We start from the raw sequence: 20,567 nt of genomic DNA, 5'->3' as shown, positions 1-20,567 counted from the left end.
CTGTTTGTTTAATTTCTTGTCATAGTAACCATGGTGATAAGCAGTTCAGGAATTAGCATAATATTTTGAAATATATTAATGCCATCTTATATCCATTTTAATGTGTGCCATCCTTCAGAATCTAGCTCACGATACTGTTAGTGTTGAGGTCCAGTAGACTTCTGTAATACTCCTAAAGTAATTGGTCCAGCTCCCAGCTTTATCAAGAGGCATTTGCTACCATTTAAAGTACACTATTTCACTTTTCTGGACCAGTTCCAAAGCACAGCATCACATATGGGCAAGTCCCAGAGCTTTCTATTTATTTATTTAAGAGGAGAATTAAACCACAGAACTGGAGTGTTATCCACAGCTATTAGCGATGCAGTTGTGCTGAAAAGATTTTCAGGATTTATACAGCAGTATCAGGAGCAGTTCTTTGGGCTGCTTCTCCATTTTATGTTCTTTGCATTACTGTATAGTGTGGGTTTTCATAATACCATTGTGCTGCTCGCATTCCCTCAAGTAGGTGACCGTGGTGAATTTCAAAGATAAAGTGCTTCAAGGAACATAGATATACCTGGCTGTATTTGGAATGAAAATTGAGGGAAAGACTTTGCAAACAACAAAATATGTAAGTTAGGTATATGATCAACAGAATACAGGAAAAATCATTCTTTAATCACAGGCAGCAAGACACAGTTATCTTGGAGTTAAGGTTGCTAAGCAACTTAGCTGGTACAAAACCTACAGAGCAGAAATCCTACTGTTAATAAACTATAAGTGTGGTAATGTCCAAAGTAACACGGAATAGGCTGGTAACATTATATTTCATATACTCCCTTATCTGTACAAACCAGGCAAGTCATAGTCTTGTTCCCATTTTTCATTCAAATAGTTTTTCATTTTGTTGAACTCTTTATCACTGCATAACAATATGGTATAGAAAACAGTCTAAAAGATAACACACAAGGGACAGAAGAATAAATTTCAAGCAATGGCAGAATTTTCAAGACATTTTCACTTCCTGCTGAGGCTGTGGAAAGTGTCTTACCTGAAGATCTCTTGTGTCTGCTCCTTACTTCATTCATAAAAATCCCACAGATGTAGAACTTGAAGACCTTTTAGGAATTGTGGTCTTTAGGTCCAAATGCTACTTCTCAGGCCAGGTTCATCACTTAATTTCTCTTAAAGACATAAAAATCACTCTGGAAACTATGAACAGAAAGCTAAAGGAAGTAAATAATAGTAAATCCCCTTTTAAACACTCTATGGACATACTGACTGTGTCCTAGTAACTACAAATAGTCCTGCAGGTATTTCCTAAGTAAGCATTTGATGTGAAAAGAGGCTGAATGTGCCAAAGTTGTAACTGGAGTTCATCATGTAGCTCTTACATATGAGTAAATCAGTCAGGATTTGTGAATCACAGAACAGGAGTGAAGGAGAATTTTTTTTTCCCCAAGAGAAGTGAAAACTGAAATTCTCATTCCTGTCCAAACAAAATCCTGCAATTTCAGGAACTACCTCCCTGGCTTCTTTCAGCATTGCCCACATCCTTGTGCACTGAGTTTAAAATAAAATACAAAGATTTATTGGGTCGGTGTTCAGCTTATTGGGCATTCCATTCTGAAGTTCAGACTATGGGGATAAGTGTAATAAATGTTAGAATAAATGCATTTAAATTTGATTTAGACCTTGAGTTAAACAACCTTATTTGCCATATACCTTTGAAACATCAAGGCTGCAACAGTCCTTACACTAACACTGTCTCTGTAGGGCTACAATTACTTTTAAAATATAAACTATGTCACCCTTCAGATTATTTTTGCTGGACCCCCTGTTGCCTCAATACTCATCCTAAGAGCTTCTAATCTCAAGCATTTTTCCTCAGCTGCTCCACTGACCATAAAGTATCACAGCAAGACAGGGAGGGGAAGACATGAAACACCCAGTGAAAGATTTCTGCTGACTTCAGTAAACATTAGATCAGGTAAATAAACATGCATCAACTTCTACTTCAATTCAGTGAGAACACATTTCATAAGCAAAGCCCCCAGGAAAAACACATTCATCCTTGTTTCTCTGAACCTTTAGTGGAGGGAGTGTGGAGTTCAAGCACCATGGCAGTGATCTTTTCTGTTGGTTACCAGCACATGGCCATGAGCAAGAGGATTATTACACCAATTTCTCACGTAGGAGCTACAGCAGAAGTTGGATAACTATCTGTCCAGGGAGCATGGGCTGTCTTTATAAAACCTGAAACAGAATATAATTCTTCTGCATCCCACCTAGATGTCTAAGCCAACAGATCAGTTTTATCAGCATGGGAACAGCCCTCCCTTTATGGGTCTCAGCTGTCTGGCCTCTGTAACCTGTGCTCTTTAGCCATGCACTTTGAATAACGTGTTCAAACTCTTGTGCCACGTAGTGCCCCAGGCAGTTTGAACTTCAGGTTTCTTTGGCATGAGTCTATCTTTCTTCAGTTTGAATGCCCATCTTTCTCCTTTTACTCCTGAGCTCAGAAGGGAAAACTGTCCATCTCTTGTGACATTACTCTCCCCAAAGCAGGAAATTCAGTTAATTTGGACTAAGGACTTTACAAACCCACGAGTGGAAATCATTTGTGTTAATAGCAGTAGACTGTCCTCTTTGGATTTTATTCTTCTTCAGTCCAATTTATAAACACTACTTATAACCAAGCTCATTATTACACCTTATTTAAGAGCAGTTTAATATAATGCCTTTCCTGTTTTGTTCTCTATATGCTAAACCCGAGAAAATAAGGAAAAAAGAGAGTCATCAATTTGATAGCTCTGCAGTAATGAATAGTTATTGCTATCTCCAGACTCCTTGGGTAAATGGCCCATCCAGTGATTACCACATCCCTGGAGCGATTGAACCTGCGATCCCTGGGCAGTCTCCCCTCAAGGGCAGGCGTTTCACTTCCAGGCAGAAGCAGTTATCTCTGTCTGATCAGCCCCTGCTCCTTCACTTCCTCAGCAGGGTACTGACCTGAAGCCTCCTTGTAAATCATGCTGATCATTCTCCACTCTTCTGAGTGCAATTCAGCAGCTGCAGAAAATGCTCCCTCCTCAGAGGATAACAGAAAAGCAGCTGATAACGGCCTTACTTTGCAGTGCAAAATAAGTTTAGGACAAAAGCACTAGGGAAGAAGCAGGTAAATGACTGGAAATGACTCCTATACATGCTAATCAAACCAAGATTTGCATCAACTTTACCCAGTCCTGCGTTGAGCAAGAATTTCTTTTCCCTCTCCACTTACTTTGCTTTTTTTACTTCCTTCTTAAGATACAAAGAAGGCCGAACTGAATCCATCCGAGTACTCTGGTGGGATCTCTCTTTGCTCTTCCCCTTGAAGTATGAACTTCAAAGGAGCGAGATACCACACATGGCACAGTTTGGTAACCTCATCCCACTGCAAAGGGGCTGATAAAAACTGCCATGGAAGGCACCAGCTGGAGAGAAGGAACACGCTGGCCCAGCACCATTTACCCCTCTCCTGTCCCTACAGACCAGATCTGCCCATTCTGCTTCTTGTGTGAACGTTTTTTATCAGTAAAGCAATTTCACTCACCTGCATTTCAGCTGATGCACCCCAGAGACAGACAGCTGCCTCTCGGGGGCACATCCTGCAGGGCTCTGCCACTGGGATGCCTTTTCCCACTTCACCACTGTGCTTTGTCTCCCTTACTAGGGATTCCTGTTAGTTTGTGGCTTCAATTTCTACAAGAGACCTGTCTTGTTGAGCCAGGAAATAGAAGGCTTATATAACAGCAATTCTCTGTTCCTCAGCTGCTCCATGCTCCCATAGCATCTCAGACAGCAAGTCTGCTCTTGGAATTCCTGCCTGGCAGCCTGCTCCAGTCTCCTGCAGAGAACCTGAAAAATAACACTTATTTCTCCTGTAATGTTCCTTTGCAATATTTCCTGTAGTTTTACAGTAGACAAGATGAAAAAGTGCCACGACCAACAAGGGGTTCTGAAGTGGGTGACAATTTAAGGTGCAATTGTACAAGAAGAGCTTGTTAGGATGGCAGTTTGTCACAGTGTTGCAAGAAATAGGGTGGAACTATGCAGTTATATTTAGAAATTGTCACTCTTGACTGTGAAACCTCCATTGCCTTGGTCAAAAGTCTCTCCAGTGCTTCAGCATGGTTTTCCTTTAGACTTAACTCACACTTCAGAGGAAACTGGAAGAGGAGTTCTATTTCTTCCTTATTTATCACAACAACTTCTTTTAAATTGTACAGGTGACTGCCTTTTATTTCTCTGAACTTTCCCTCTTGTGCAGAATGGTGGGCTGCAAATGGTCCACTTATTATGCACTTATCTTCCCCATTCATTAATTTTAAAGGCTCTGAAGAAGTGTATATTCCTTACAAAAATACATTAATACATAAAATGGACATTGATTCAATCAAAACAATAAAAATAATGCCTGACATAATAATTCTCTAGAATAATCTCTAAGTATTATTATTCCTATTTTGAATATGCTTCAGTACTATTTCCTTGGCTATGTGGAAGGAGCTTCACTAGAATATCTCCAGGAGCTGCTGTAGATTTCTATCCTTCTAATCTCAATTATCGTTCATGTTTTTAATTCCACATTGTAGCTACAAAAAAATCTTGGAATATACTGCAAAAATGGCATACCCCAGACTCTTCATCAGTTTCCATTGGCTTAATTTGTGGCCTCCCAGCCTTTATGATTTTGTGCTTATCTGCACTTCTGAGCCATCCAGTTCACTGGACTATGTGGTTCTCAGTAGCTCAGTACACTGGAAGTATCAAAGATATTGTGATCAAGACTATTTTCATTCTAAATTCCATACAAAAGTTAAGGTTTTGAGATGAGTGGGGGGGGTCGTTATTTTTTGTTCTTTTTTTTTTAATGAAAGCCACAAGCCAATGAAATCTCCAGTTATTCATCAGAATTTCCAAAGTGTGCCTATGAAAACTTCACTAAACCAAATAGGTATTAGGTATAGGTAACTCCTGAAAAACATTTCTAGGTTCAGCAGTTGACATATTCCATAAAACAACCCCAAAACAAAAACCCAACCAAAAAACATCCAAAAAGAAACCAAACAACCCCACGATGCAGAAGCTCCATCAGATACAACTCGCTGCATTTTGTACCACTGTAACCTCGCATCTCAAATTTCAAGCGTGCACTAGTGCTTTAAGCCAAGAAATGAACCTGACTGTACAGCTTTGCAGCATTAATGGCTTCCCATTTGATGATATTTATATCCTGTTTAGTCTTGCAGAGCATGAGAGAAGTACATTTAAGACTTCTTAGAAATCAAGCTGAGCCAGCAGAGCCACAGCTCACGAGACCCGTGCGGCTTCCCTGACGTCACCAGCACAACCAGTTCAGCCCTCTGAGTTGTGAGTTCCCCAAATACTTTATTCTTTCAAAATGACTGTACCCTACATTAACTACAAGAGTAGGTGTTAAGTTTTAGCATACAATTTAAAACCATACTATTGCAATTTATTTAACTGAGCTGACTAAGCTTCCTGTGGGAAATGGTGCCAAGCTCCGTTCTGCAGGTGGGTAGGGGTAGGAGCATTTCTGGCCCAGATACTGAAGCACCAACTAGAAGCTTCCCTAATTCCCAAGATTATGCTGTATTAAAAAAAAAAAAAGTATTAATTTTTAAGTCATAATTTTTTACTTTTAACTCTGTTTCTGAAGCATACTGAGCTTCATAAGAAATTCTATTTGTAATGGCTGAAACCATATTTTAACATTTGAAGTTAATAGAATCAAATTGAGTTTTCTTATATTATTTTGGTTTTGTTAGAGATCATTTTATCCTTAAAGCTTCATCAGTAGAACATCCAGTTTACATGAGAGCCTGTAAAATGAAAGTATCTTACTTTGCAAACAATCTTGAATTAGTGTCCTTAGTGCAGCAATAGCAAATACAGAGAGATAACAGAGACATACAGAGATAACAGAAACCCTATGTTTTGGTAAATAAGACTATTATTTCTCATTTCTTCTTGGCCTGATATCTTCAGCCACCTGAAGGGTGAATTATTGATAATTTCCAGTGGAAGCCCTGGCACTGAATTCTTCCAGCTGCTGTTCTTTTTTTACTGAACTGTCCAATAATTACTAAGAAGAGAAATGAATATTGGAACTATTTCCTCGTGCATGTTTATTCTGCTTACCCAACACGTTTATGCAGTTTCATTATGTTTAGCATCAATTGGTTTGACATCTCTGGGTCACTATACACTGCTCTTTTTGCATCTCAGCCTTAGCTCTTACAGTTTGTTAACAACTGTTGTTGGATTAAAAAGATTGAAGATGGACAAAAGTTGAACATTTAAGGACTCAGCTATGTGTTGGTAACAGAAGGTTTGGGGGAAACTCAAATATTTTGTTAAAATTTTCTAGGGACTTGGGGTGAAACAGTAGCAACACAAAAGGCAGCAGTGATTTGGGTGTTCATGGGGATGTGGTCCAACCCTCTGCTCTAACAGTGTTTCTTGAATTGTGCTCAAGGCAAGGCACTGTGACACAAAAAACTCCTGAGTGTGGTGTGTGAGTCCTTAAAGCCTGTTTTAGGCACAGAAAATCACAGAAACCAAGCAGAAGATATTAAGCCACTGGTTTCAGCTGGATCCATTTAGTTACATGGATTCCCTAGGCACTCAGCATGTGTGTGCCTTGGACACACATCATGTTTGCACTACTACAACAGCAAGTTTTACACAAACACTCCTGGGTCTGCTTGTTGTGCTCAACAATGTACTTGTTAAAAGAAAATCTCCCTGTCCACATTTACCTGATCTGGTTCACACTGTGGACCCATTTTGATGTGCACTGACTCGATTACCTTAAGGTGCACCTAAATTGGAAGCGCACATCAACCCCAAATGAGCAATTAGTTCACAGAATGAGACCTTAACCAGTCTGAGGTTAAGCCACCCTCACCCCTTCCAAACCCACACAGAGGGTACCTGCAGCGTGTTTGCTCCTGCAGATGCACATCCACTGCTGGAAACACAGCCTACAGAACTGGAAAGCTTGGGGAAGAGCAGGTTGTGTTTTAGGACTTCTCAGGGTGGAAGCTGGCTCTTGTACTTGTTTTCACTGTGCCCAGAACAATAAGATTGAATCTAGAACCTAAGATCCAATATTGCAATAGTTATAAAACCTAGAAATACGAAAGAAAGCTGATAGGCTGCAAATATGGAATCAAAGTAGATTCTAGGTATGCACAAAAGGGAAACTGAGGCTGCCAGACAGCACCAAGCTAGGAGAAAGCTCCTTCCTATTTCAGTGCTGCAAGGAAAAGCAATTGACTCAGGTTTGTCTCTTTTCTTTCTATCCCCACTGTCAGGAAAGAAGGAATAATTCTCAGTTATTAGGTCAGCATAGTCTGCAAGGCTTTGCAAAACAACCAAGTACTTCCTGGTGCCTAGGGCTTGTCCTCTCAAAAGACATATATAAACCATACACACATAAATATATATATACTCATTAATTTTACACTTTGCTGAGCACTTTCCGAGATACTAGCATCAGCTGGGCAGAGCAGGGAATGTATTTGCAGTGAAAATACCTTAAAATACTATTTCATGTTTTCACAAAAAGTAACATCTTCCACATATACCAATGCACCACAACAAGCATTCCAAATTGCTGGTTTGTCTGGTTCTAGCAGAGTTAACCTGACCTTGTTCTTTAGAGAGAATTTCTTGCAGCTGAAACATCTAACTCTTCACATATGACCTCAAATTCAGCCACATTCCACCTCCTACGCTTAACTATGGCTATTTTGTCATGACCAATCTGCTGAGTGGGACTGCATCTGTAATAATCACATTTAGCAAGAAATCAGATTAAAAAGCTAATCGAGGGAATACATTTTTGTGAATCTTAATATTTTCAATGCATATGAAACAAAATGAAAATGTAGAATATATCAAACTCATTTCACCTTTTGGAAGTGAGTGGAAAGACTTATTTTAAAGAAAACAATTTTCACTATTTGATAAAGACCGTCAAAATTGGGCGTGCTAATGGTACAGCATTTGGAAAAAGGAATGTGTTATTTTAAGGCTAATTTGATAAATTGCCATCATTAAGGACTTGATAATGGTTAAGTCTAATGCAGCTGCTCAGGTGCATAAGGGTAATATGATGGCTGCTTTTTGTTCTTTTCCAGAAAATGCTGTAGCTACACTTGAGCACTGGTGACAAAATGATTGTCGCTACATTGCATCCTGAGGAACAGAATTGAGCTCTTAGAAATCATGCAATTGGTGACTTAGTTTGAATTCAGCTAAATTAGAATTAGCAACAGTATCACCCAAAGAAATCCCACCAGGATCCAGATTGAGATCATTAATAACATACACTTTATACTTGAACCATACCTGAACCAAACTGGAAGAAAAGCAGGAGGAGAACGTAGAGCTTGACTCCAAAGACACAGGACCAAGTTACACTGAGCAGTTTGGCTTCACTGAGCTCCGTGGAGACCACCAAAATTATATTCCCCCATCTTTAGGCATTAATGGGGGGAACAGAATATGGGAATACAATAATATAATAATTTAATGGGGCACTTGGAGCAGCAGAGAGGCTGCCTTGCCTTATGGGAGGTGATTTCAAGGGTGATGCAAGTCTTAGGTGGGAATCAAATCTCTGGAAGAACTAATCCCTCTCATTTCTTAATGGATCGATGTTAAATGGGTTGAATTTAGATTTGGGACTCTGCAAGTTCATATGAAGAAAGGTTTGGGTCCATCATGCTTGTCTTGACTGAATTTTATAACATGCAGAATTTTAATGGTAATTTTCATGGATTGGTTTGACTCTATGTAGCTGGTGGAAATAGAAATGCTATTTTATTATCAAATAAAGCCAATATTTACCAAGTTCATATGCAAGCCCCTACTAGATTTTCGTATTTTCTCTGTTCCCTGACTCTACTACTATTTAGGGTTTCCTGATGTCCAGATAACCCATATACAACAAAAATCTTGGAAGGAAGTCATTATTACCCAAAGAAAGAAAGGATAAAATAGGAAAAAAATTAATTATCTTTGAATGGAATTTAAGTAGGAAAGAAAGAGCATATTTCATCTTGACATTTTTGATTCTACAATCACATCAACAAGGACAAGATGTATTTATTTTATTGACCAACATTTCTGGAAAAAACAGCAGAGTCATTCTTTTGCCTTTAAAAATGTCATAATGGCGTTGAAAAGGTGTCATTTCTAATGTTTTTAATATAATAATTAATCTGCACTTAATTATGAAAGGAAACCGTGTAATCCACTTAATGAGATGGAGTTAAAAATAGCAAGGGGTACTATAGTATATAATGAATTTTGACAGTGTATTTAGGGAAATAATAAATTCTATCCAAGAAGCTGAAGAATTGAAAGAGGAAGCAAATTCTCATTGTATGCCTGAAGTGTGAAGGGCTATTTCACTGTGCCACTAACAATCTTCAGAGCCAAAGCTCAAGATCTCATTAAAGCAGAGAGGACTTTGTGCATATTAAAACACTGAGGTCTGGCTCATTGCTTAGCTGTGCTGCACAAGTGTAAAATCTCACTTAGTTCTACTGCTACTTTTCTGTCCAGCTTTACCAAAGTGCTTTTGAACTGGAAAGCTGCTCTAAGAGCTTCTGCACTGTATATTTTCTATTTTCTTTCTCACACTGGTGAAATCAATCCACATTTGGTCCTGAGAATGCAGTCATTCTGTCATCAGAGGATTTATTCTGTGATCAGTTCACAAAATAACATGTGCTATGAAGCTTTATGCATATTAAAAATGATGCACAGCAGGTTTTCACATCCTCAGGTTGTGCAACCATACCTCTCACTTACAAAATCATCATACATAAATATTCTTCGCATCATAAGTTATCTGCTCTGTACCACATCTACAGTCAGTAAAACTGTAGGAGAAAAAGAAGTTTTTAGCTAAATGAACCTCTTCTAGAAAAAAAGTCATCACATTCACCCAAAAAATTGAAAGAAATTAAGCAGAAAAAGTGAGGGAAATGGATAAAAATATCTTCTCTGTTAAATATACAGTACTTAGTTCAATTAGATGCCATTTAAAGAATAAGCAGTTCTAAAGACATTTATTTTATTTTTCATCCAAGCGTGTTAATATAATTTGATCACCATCCACTCTCGGGTATGTTTCTGCTCTGAAGGGCTACAGTCATACACAGCAATCCAAAATCAATGCAACAGCTGCAAGCTCCAGACCTAAGGCTGAAAGTAAGGTTCACATTTTTAAAATAGCAAATAATTAATCATTGCAAATAAGGCTGTGGTGGCTTCTATTGCGTTTGAGCTTTCAAATCAAGATTAAGGATCTTAATATCTTTTGGGTATCCTTTACTGAAGTTACCAAGGCTTCTTCAGTATTCTGAAGGATGTCCCAAGGAGATGATGCCCCAAAGACAGATATTGAGCTCCTGACCTCAGGCACAAAAAAGTTTTACCAATCAGCATGGAAACTCTTAAAAAATTTTCAAGCCAGCACGACTCTACTGGAGCCTTCAAAAACTAATGGACTAACAGACTTAATTTTACTATGGTACTGAGGAAAAGGTTTTATTCAGAAAGCGAACATACCTTCTCATCTGTCCATTAAAAACAATCAGTATTGTTGATGCCTTCTCGAGTGATTTAATCCCTGCCTGTATTCTTATCTTTCTTTAACAAGTTGAATGATGCCTCTCCTTATTTTTATGCACTACTATCAAAGCAAGCAACTACTGGGAGGGAGGGAGAGAAAAGATAAATAACCTTTTAGACTAATGGGATGGAAAAAGCATAACATAAGAAAGCAAGACGAGGCAGACTTGCTTGGTCTCAGAGCAGTTGCCATGGCACTGCAGCTGACTTCTTGTCTACAATAGCTGCAGATTTACTCACTCTCTGGCAGGTAGCAGCAGCCACAGGAGTTGGTTTTCATCCTCTCTGGGAGAGGAAATTTATTTTCCCCTCACCTCTTAGGCATTAACACTTAACCTTGTTCACAGTGCCAAGAAATACTGAGCTGAGCGTGAATTTCACAGAGTAGGAGTCAGCCTACATCACTCCCAACACCAACTCCTGTCATTTTCAGTCCCTCGCCTTCATCACTGAACCTGTTCCAGACAACCTCTCTCCAAAACTTTTTCAGTGTTTTGTATAGCAAAGTAATACCTGTTGCTTTACTATTTCTAATCCTTTTCCATCTCTAACCTACTTTTTCCTTTCCTTCACTGAAATTTGATATATCCGAGTGACCAAGATGACAAAGTCCAAATCTTCATAATAACTATTAAAATATTTTCAATTATTGCACTTATCAATCTATATAGTGTCAGAGAAGAAAAGAGAAGCAATAACTACTTCTCCTGCTAGAACTTAACCTGACTGAATAAGCTGATAAAAAGAGAGATTTTCCTGCAGCCTTTTTTGGTGCACTTTCTCTCTTTCACTTCAATGACATCACCTATTCTCACTATTTCCAGAAGTAATTTCTGCCTTTGAGTGATCTAAATATCTTCTGGCTGTCCTCCAAGCACCCATTTTTAGCACGAGAATCGAAGGTGTGCCTTGTCACCTCCAGCTAACTAACAAAAATTAAGTTTCAAGTTTGTCAGATCCCTTTCCCCTCAAACTTGTTGTTCTCTTCCATCACTTGAACACTCAACCCATTTCTCCTTTAGCGAAGCTGTTGCTAAATCCTATCTTCCTCCCCTTCATGTTGTTCTATAAACCTGGTTTCCTTTCTCCCTCTGATCCTGAAACCACAGTAGATACTTTTGACAGTGCCCCTTTTCCTGCTTGTCACCCCAAGTTCTTCGGTGTATTGGGAATCCAGCTGCTGACTGCCCCACCCTTGAGGGTTGCTTTTATCATTCCTTTAGCTTTGACACTTAGGCTTTTCATTTTCACATTCAAAAGTCTCTGCCTCGTATGTGAGCTGATATCTCAGGCTTTGCTTTGCCTGTGGTGCCCTCTGAGCTCTTCTCTCCAAATGTCCCAGGTTTCAGAGCCCTTTTCACAGTGTTCTCTGTCAGTGCTCCATGCAATCACATGGAAGCAATACAGCTCCCTGGCACAGCTGCAAACATCATTGCTCAGTAATGCTTTCTCTTTTTAGTAACAAGAAGAGGAAGCAAAATTGCTTTCTTGAGTCGGGTCCCAAAACAAAGGGTTTGCCCTCAGAAGTCCCTCTCTGTTCCAGCTAAACACAGAACTATAACAAATGTACTGCTCTGTACTGCTTTTATTCCACTTGGGAAAAAAAGTCTCAGAAATTTTCAAGCCACTTAGCAACCTTGGCACTTCAGGGCCTGAGCAACAAGGAGCAAACAGAAAGTACCATTAAGATTTGTTCCTCAATTCTTTCTGCCTTCTGCCTTTCCTTTGCAGAGGCTCCCTCATCAGGAGCCTAAACCTCCATCCTTACAGCTATCTAGGACTGCTTAGAACAATGGCATTATTTATGTGTTGGCCAGTTTCACTGTTTGTAGCTATAGCCTTTGCTTCCTTTCAGAACAGCACATGACAATAATCACCAGCTTTAAAAACCAGAGACAAGTGCCTGCAGCAGAGGAAAACACTGACCTGGCAATCTGGAGGTCCAAGTTGCAGACCTGTTCCAGCCAAACTGCTGTGTGACATGCTGGCAGATTATACATGCAACTAATTTCAGCATAAGCAATAAAAATAGCTGAGCTCAGGCACGCTACAAGGCTCATCTCCACGTCTAACCCAACTCCAGATCTGCTGCCATATACCTTCACTTTGCACATTTTTCCTCCTTATACTTTTCAATGAATTTGATTTAATGATATCAGGGCACTTTGTGCATTTACTTTCCACAAGTGCTCCAAAAATTGAGTTTTCCTGATATAAATGGCTGTGGAGAAGAAATTAATTAGGTCTTAAGCCTAAGCATTTATGGCAACCTAACATAAGAATCAATGAAGAAATGATATGCACTCTGTCATTCAGTAAATGGGAAGAAAGACACCATTGTGATATATAATTGAGTACCTCTAAGTAACACAGCTTGGAAATGAAAAACTAGCACAGAGTCTGCAGTATATAAAGGGGAAGGCAGGGCATGAAAAGGTGAAATGGAAAAACACACATGGAATCTAAATTATTAAAGCAGGTTAATGAAAAATATGATACTTTACTTTTTAGTTTAGCTGGCAATAACCTGTATCTCATTAGTATGAATTTCAACATTTATGTTATGAGTGGTCTTTCTCTCCTTAGTTTCCCTCCCATCTCTTCACTATTCCAGTTCTCAGTCAGAGAGACAGGTCTTCATTATTATCACACACATTCCTCTATTAGAGCTGTACCTTTCCTAATGACATTTCCCCTCCATCGTGGATTTCATTCTCCTGTGGTTAGTTTCTACTGTGTTGCTGAGTAAACTTTACCAGAACAGCAATTTTCATAATTTGTTTTATAAATAATTACACCTTTCAATAAAAGGGTTAATTATAGACAGCAACATAGAGTTAGCTGTATTCTACAGAGCTGGACAAGTTGCAAAACAACTTAGTACAAGTGACAATAACTGCAAATACAGTAAAAAAAAAAAAGTAATCACATTCAGCATTTATGCAAAGTACATTATAAAAAATTAAATGTGCATGTTTTACTAAAATAGAATCCATATATGATCCATAGAATGCTGAATTTAATGTCCTTATACTGTTAAATTATTTGCTTCTTATGGTACCATTTTGCAAAAATAGCCAGTTAGGAGCACCATGTTAGCATTTCAATTGCTATTATTTTTTAAATGAAATATACTCAGAAATTCAATTCTGCAAGAACACTGCCCAAAACATGATTACTGGGAGAACACCAGGAGGAAAGGTGTCTTTCCCAAGCAGCATCTTCCTAACATCACAATCCCATTTTCACTTACAAGTTAAACCTCTGCATAGCATTTAGTAACTTTTCCCTTTTCAGTTTGAATCTCTCTGTTACATAAGAAGGCAAGTGGAAGACAGTACTGACACAGCACAGACCTACTTCAACAGCTAATTATTCATTCCAGAGCACAAGTGCTCTGCTTCCAGGAGATGGTAAAAGCCTGTGCTTAAAAAAAATCACAGCAGAGAAAAATCAACATAACTACTTTTACAAGCAATAATGTTGTTCTACTTACCTGACCTTGCAGCCAACTTCCAAACTTACCCATATGTCCATTTTTAACTTCTGAAACTTCTTGGGAAACAGGGGTTTGCCTTGTGCTTACATCTGGTTCTATTTTATTGCTCACAAAGCATTTTAGGGGAGAAATACATTATAATTTCCACTTTAGTAAGATGGCAGAATCATGGAAAGGTTTGGGTTTAAAGGCCCTTTAAAGGCCATCGAGTCCAACCTCCCTGCAAAGAGCAGGGACACGTTCAACCAGGTCAGGTTGCTCACAGTCCCATCCAGCTTGACCATATTTCCAGAGATGGGAACTTTTAAATTTTTTAAATTTTTTATTGTCTGCAGAGGTGAGGGCAGCCCTGAAACATTCTGGGGCTTGGGAGCAGCTGCCCCTGTGAGCACAGCCACAAAAATCAGCCCCTTCCTGCACTGCCTGGGAATAACTTTATTCCCATAATCAGGATTAAGTGAGGTGGTTCTCACATTCCAAGTCAAACACAGCCAAATTCCTACACAGACCAACAAAACATTTTACTTCTTACAAGTTCTACTGCCAAAACACCCTCATTATAGAATGACATCTTCAATCTTCAGCTACTAGTGAAGAGAGATGCACTGATTTCCTAGGTAAGATATGAATACACTCTCCCAAGAGATTTATTTAAAACTTTGACCTATCTTTTTCTCTGACTCTCTGAGAAAAAAAGACCTAAGAACACTTCTCCTCCATAAGAAGTTCTATTTTAGCAGAGTACAGCTCAGTTTGAGGGAGGCCAGCAATGGACTGCTCCCTGCTTTTCTCTCCTTGCTGTGGGGTTCACATTGAGTTCAGGAACTTTAAAAACCCTTTTTTAAAATACCTACTTTAAAATACTATTTCTTGAATAAGCCAAAGTTAGAAATCCCATAGGATTAACATCCTTTGGGTTTAACCTGGAACAGAATTGTTAATTAGATGTTAATGTATTTTAATAAAATAATTTACATTGCCCAGAGTTAAATCCTAGAAAAGCGAAGATACATGGCCCTATAACCCAGTGAATTGAACACAGTGCCCATTTTTTTTGGCAGGCTGCTAGTCACAGAGCACACACAGTGGCCCATCAGCTCTCCAAAGCAGCCCGGGACCTGCAAACTATTTCATTTGCTCAGTGATAAGGCAAAAGAGGAAGGCAGGCAAGTGCACTCTATGAAATTATCAGACAGGGAAAAGTGTGGCAGGGCATAAATCCCTAAGAGAGTTGCTGTTCTAACGCACAAGAAAGAATTTGTTATTTTCACAGTCACAGCTATAATTTTATTCATTGTACTTAACAGAATAATGCAATAAAAGTACCTTTAAAATGGATGTGCTCCTGAAGGAATTAAAGCATTTTCATGATTGGTAAGTTTGTTTTAAAGAAGAGTCTTTTACATTTATCTCTCTTTCCAGTAGTGTCAGCTTGCACTAGGGTGCAATCAAAAATCCATCATGAAAACATAGTCTGAAGAACTTGGTCCTAATCTGTGAGACTCAGGGTTGGATTTTTTGTTTATTCACTCCCTAGGGAATAGACAAAGCAGAAGAAACTTCTTCTAAGTTTGTGTTCTCTCTCACAGCATTGATTTTCACCACGTTAGTCTCCACAACTTTGCTATGTCTGAGTTTACTAGATGAAAACACATTTACATAGAGAATTCCCCATCATAAACAAATCAGCTGCTAGAAGGGAGGGAAAGTTGTCCTTGGAATTCCATCATCTAGAACTTCTGGAATGCCCCACAGCTGGGTACATCCAACCAAGTGCACAAGTGCTGGCACCAGCCTGAATTGTGATTTGAGAACCTCTGCCTCAGGTGTGGGACTCCAGCACCCTTTCCACTTTCAAGAGTAATAAATAGTATTTTATTATCTTTATTGTCAGCTGTATTCTACATCCTACATTTAGAACAAGTGATCCAGCTGTTCTTATGAGGCTACACACACAGAACTGGCTACATCCTCACATATATTACAAGTTTGAACTTACAGCCAGAATACCATCTTTAAAAGCTAAAAAACCTGCTTCCAACCCAACCAAAAAATTTCTCAGATTGAAGGAACTTTCAAACCTACTGGCATGCCTGTCTTGAACCATTACCTTAAAAACTTCTTGTGCAGAACAGATTTGATTGGTATTTTATAGCAATGCCTTCTGTCAAGGAAGCATCCAATGGGAACAAGTTATTATATGGACTCTAATATAGCTTGCCACATTTTTACCAGTGTTTTCAATGTCCACACAAGAAATTGCCCATTAAATTTATAGACCGATTTTATGCTAATTATACTCATTACACTCTGTGAGAAAACTAGGTAATTGGGTTGTTGTACTTCTATCTTTAGAAATAAATTAGAATTCCTGCTTAGTTAGAATAATTTAAAATGTCTGACTGTGCCTGTTCAAAGCATCCATTAACAAATGCTGGCTTCTACTCGACTTCCCACTGCATTAAACAGGCCATTTCTACACACAAGACAAAGCAGCTAATCAAGTGGAAGTTGAAAATAAATATGCAGGGAGCAGGCACACAAACCCCGGCGTTCAAATGCATTTGCCTTCTGCCAAGATTCATTTGTAAATTCAAGTGTTATACTTACTAAGTCATGTTGATGTCTTTTCAAGATGGTTAACTGCTCAAAAACAAATAATATTTACAGTACAGTTAAATGGAGTTATTCAGCAATACTCAAAAGCAGAGAGTGAACACGTAGGTGCACAGAAGCATTTGTGTTGCTGCAGCACCCGGGGCGGTGCTCTGGTGAAAGGTGCTCCTGCCCATGGCAGGGGGGTTGGAACCAGATGAGCTTTAAGGTCCCTTCCAACCCAGCCATTCTGTGATTTCTCAGCTCCTTTTTACAGCCAGGGGGCTCTGATTTTGATTCTCAACACTTCTAAAATGATGCACAGTCTCTGTGTGACTGTTCAGAAATCCAGGAGGGCCAGTATAACAAAGCCAAGCCATTGAGCAGAAAATGGCAGAAAAGTGTGCAGGAACTGAGTAATTTTATATTTGTGAAGATTTACTAACTCTCTGCAGGGAAACACTTCCCTGCACTTTGGAAGCCTTTGCGTTCATAAACCTGAATTCTTTCCCAAAGCAGAGCAATGAAATCTGTTCCAAATATAGGCTAATAAATAATCATGCTATTATCTTAATGCCATATATTTGGGACAGAATTCAATTTAAAACTCTTTAAAACATCCTGAATAGACACCCAATCCATTCAGTGCTCCAAGTTTCACTTTCCATACAGTGAAGATTCAGTGAGTCAGGAGGGAAGAAGAACACACACAACAAAAATAAACAAAAGAAAACTGTACACATCTACTTGGAGAGCTCACATATAAATAAAAGATGTTTTTGTTTGTTTTGTGAAAGGTGGTAATCGAAGATCAGTCATCCATGCATCAAACAAGTGCTCTACATCTGTTGACTCAACAGTGCTGTGACAGCACCGCAGCTCCTCCTGAGAATGCCTTCCAAGCTGAATCCTGGAGGCAAAATCATCTGAGGAAAGCTTTGTTTGAGATGTGATTAACAAAAACCTCTTGGCAGCAGCTCCAGCTCAGCTATTCTTTCAGAATTTCAGAAACAATTATAGGTTAAATAAAAAAAAATCACATAAAAAGTCAGGCCTGGACAAGATGCTATGCAAATCTGGGTGAAGTGGATGCTGAGTTATGACTGGCTCATATTTTGAACTTAGCTCCCTCTGAAGTTCAGCACTAGCTCACCAAGTAAAGCTTACTTACTACAGCTGCTGCCTCAGAAGTGCAATATTACTCAGAGACTGGGCATCCTGCTTTTGAGTCAGAAAAGAAATGGACTGGGAATGTAATCACCAAATGTGAAGTGGTACTTGACAGGAATTACATTTTTAATTACAGAAGTGAAAGCAACTGACATTAGGAAATAACATCAAGAGTTCTGTAACAAATGTAAGTTCTGCATCAAATTAAAGCAAACAATAGTTCTAGAATTGGAATCAAATCATAGATCTTCACAAAGCTAAGAATTAGAATATGCAGTAGAAAATTGGGAGACTTCAAAACTTTCCTTAAGTAGTCTTTGGTAAGAACTGATGCTTCTGGCACCTGAATGCTACAGCAATGCACACTTTGTGAAGACAAGATGATAGAATGGCTAAAAAAATCAGCATCACATACAACCATCTGTGGCTCAGCCTAGGGAGAAAACAATTCCAGGAGGAAAATATTCCAGGGAGAAAAAGACCTCAGGGAGTACAATTCCACTATCAACAAAAACTTGAAGTTAATACTTCTTAGACTTACCCAGCAGTTTCCCTTTTTAAATTTTGTCTATGTCCACAGAATAAGTGGTACTTTAATATTAGCATGCTTTAGATATAAAAAATTCAGGTCAGAGATTCAAACTATTTAAAACAGTGCAGGTATCGAGTAAAACTGTAATTTTTTACATTGTAATTTGGCTAAAAAGGTGATATTTTAAACAAAGGATCAGAGAATGGCTTGGGTTGAGAGAAATGTTAAGGTTTGCCTTTTTCAAACCCCCTGCCACTGGCAGGGAGACCTTCTTATAGACCAGGTTAGTGTAAGCCCCATCCAATCTGGCCTTGAACGTTTCTCCAGGGATGGGGCATCCACAGCTCCCCTGGGCAACCTGTTCAAGGGCCTCACCACCCTCACAGGGAATAATTTCTTCTTGTTATTTAATCTAAACCCACCCTCTGTCACTTCAAAGGCATCACCCCACACACCCTTAAAAATTCCCTCAGCAGCTCATTTGCAGCCTCTTTAGTTCTGGAAGGCTGCTGAAATGTATCCAGTGCATTTCTGTCCTGCAGTTTTGTCATCTACGAAAGCAGAAATTCTATCTGATATATATTATATAGATTGTATTTGAATAATGAAACATGTTACAATTATTAGAAAACTTGCAAATTTTAATATATTCTGGCCTATGAACAGTTTGAGGCCAAATAGAATTGCCCAGCATTCATCATTCATTGCTTCAAAATAAGGCTCCAAACAGGAACACTCTACCTGTGGAATTTGTCTCTTTTTTTATCAATGTACCTTGTATCCCAAGACACAGCTCCAAATAATGGGGGAAACCTACATGGAGCACAATGTGCCAAAAAATCCTGGACTTCAGCTGCTATGACAGAAATACAAGTGCAAGGTGTGTGAATAAAACATCCAGTACCGAGGGGCTGTTGGATCAAAATCTGCTGGGATTGTCTGAAAATGAAGATAACCATCAGCCACGTGAAACAGTAAATCAGGCAGTTACCAAGAGACCTCAGGTGGGAAAGAAAAATCAGCCTAAAAACCAAACATTAAAAGCCCTAACATTTCTAACAGGGAGAAAAAAGCAGTGAAAAGCTGGTCTGATACCAAGAGGGAGTCCCTGGCACCTCTAGCTCAGTGGGGGCCTGTGGAACAGCCTCCCCTGGCAGTGGGCTGAGAACGCAGGGCACAACAAGCACGGGTCACTCCTGGGGTGGCACCTTTGGGGTCCTGATAGGAACAGCCCAGGTGAGAACACGGCCACAGTACCTCCTCAGCTGATGGATGCACCCAGGATAACATCTTCTGAGAAGGCTGGGCTCGTACCACTGAAGCCTCCTGTAAAGGGACAGGGGGGAGCACTTACCTGCCAATTTGAGGGTCTGTGTGGGGGGATTGCCATAGGAGTGTGTTTAGGTATGGGAAGGTGTTTACTAAGGTTTTGTAAGGGTTTAGCAGTCATTTATCTCTTATATTGCTGCTATTAATCCTGCATCTATAGTTAGTGGACGAACAATTAATCACAAGCTATGAATAAATCAACAAATTAGTTCAATTCTAACTTGATTTAAGTAAGGCATGAGCTGTTTTTCCCTTACACTCCTTCAGTGTCTTCTGTTTCACTCTGAGATGTAGTCCTCAGCTAGACTGACTTACCTCAGGTTTTTATTTCTCTTCTTTATTCTCTCCTTCCTTTTCCTTCCCCTGAAGGCACCCAAGATACTCAGGAAATCAAACCCCTATCTACACAGGTCACACCTGCTTCAGTGCTCAGACTGACTCCAATCAAGGCACTACAATAACTGCACTCCTCCCAAGTAATGGCTACAAAACCTGGGCAAAAATGGAGCACATCTTTCAAAAGTGCGTATTATGTCTTTGGGTTAGACTAATGAAAACTTAAGAGGTTTAACACATAAGCTAGCCCTCTAAAGTGTGGTTTCCTAAACAAGATGCTCTAATGAATTTAATCCCTGAGATCAGGTTTTTGCTTCAGGAAATTCCAATTAAACGCCATATGAAAGCTTGGTGTGCTTCTGCCCCTGCAACTGAAAGCTCAGTGTTAGCTCCTAGTTTTTCCAG

This window comes from Prinia subflava, chromosome 2 (assembly GCF_021018805.1).
Source record: "Prinia subflava isolate CZ2003 ecotype Zambia chromosome 2, Cam_Psub_1.2, whole genome shotgun sequence".
Lineage (NCBI taxonomy): Eukaryota > Metazoa > Chordata > Aves > Passeriformes > Cisticolidae > Prinia > Prinia subflava.
The sequence above is the reverse complement of the archived record's forward strand: the minus strand, read 5'-3'. Positions refer to the sequence as shown.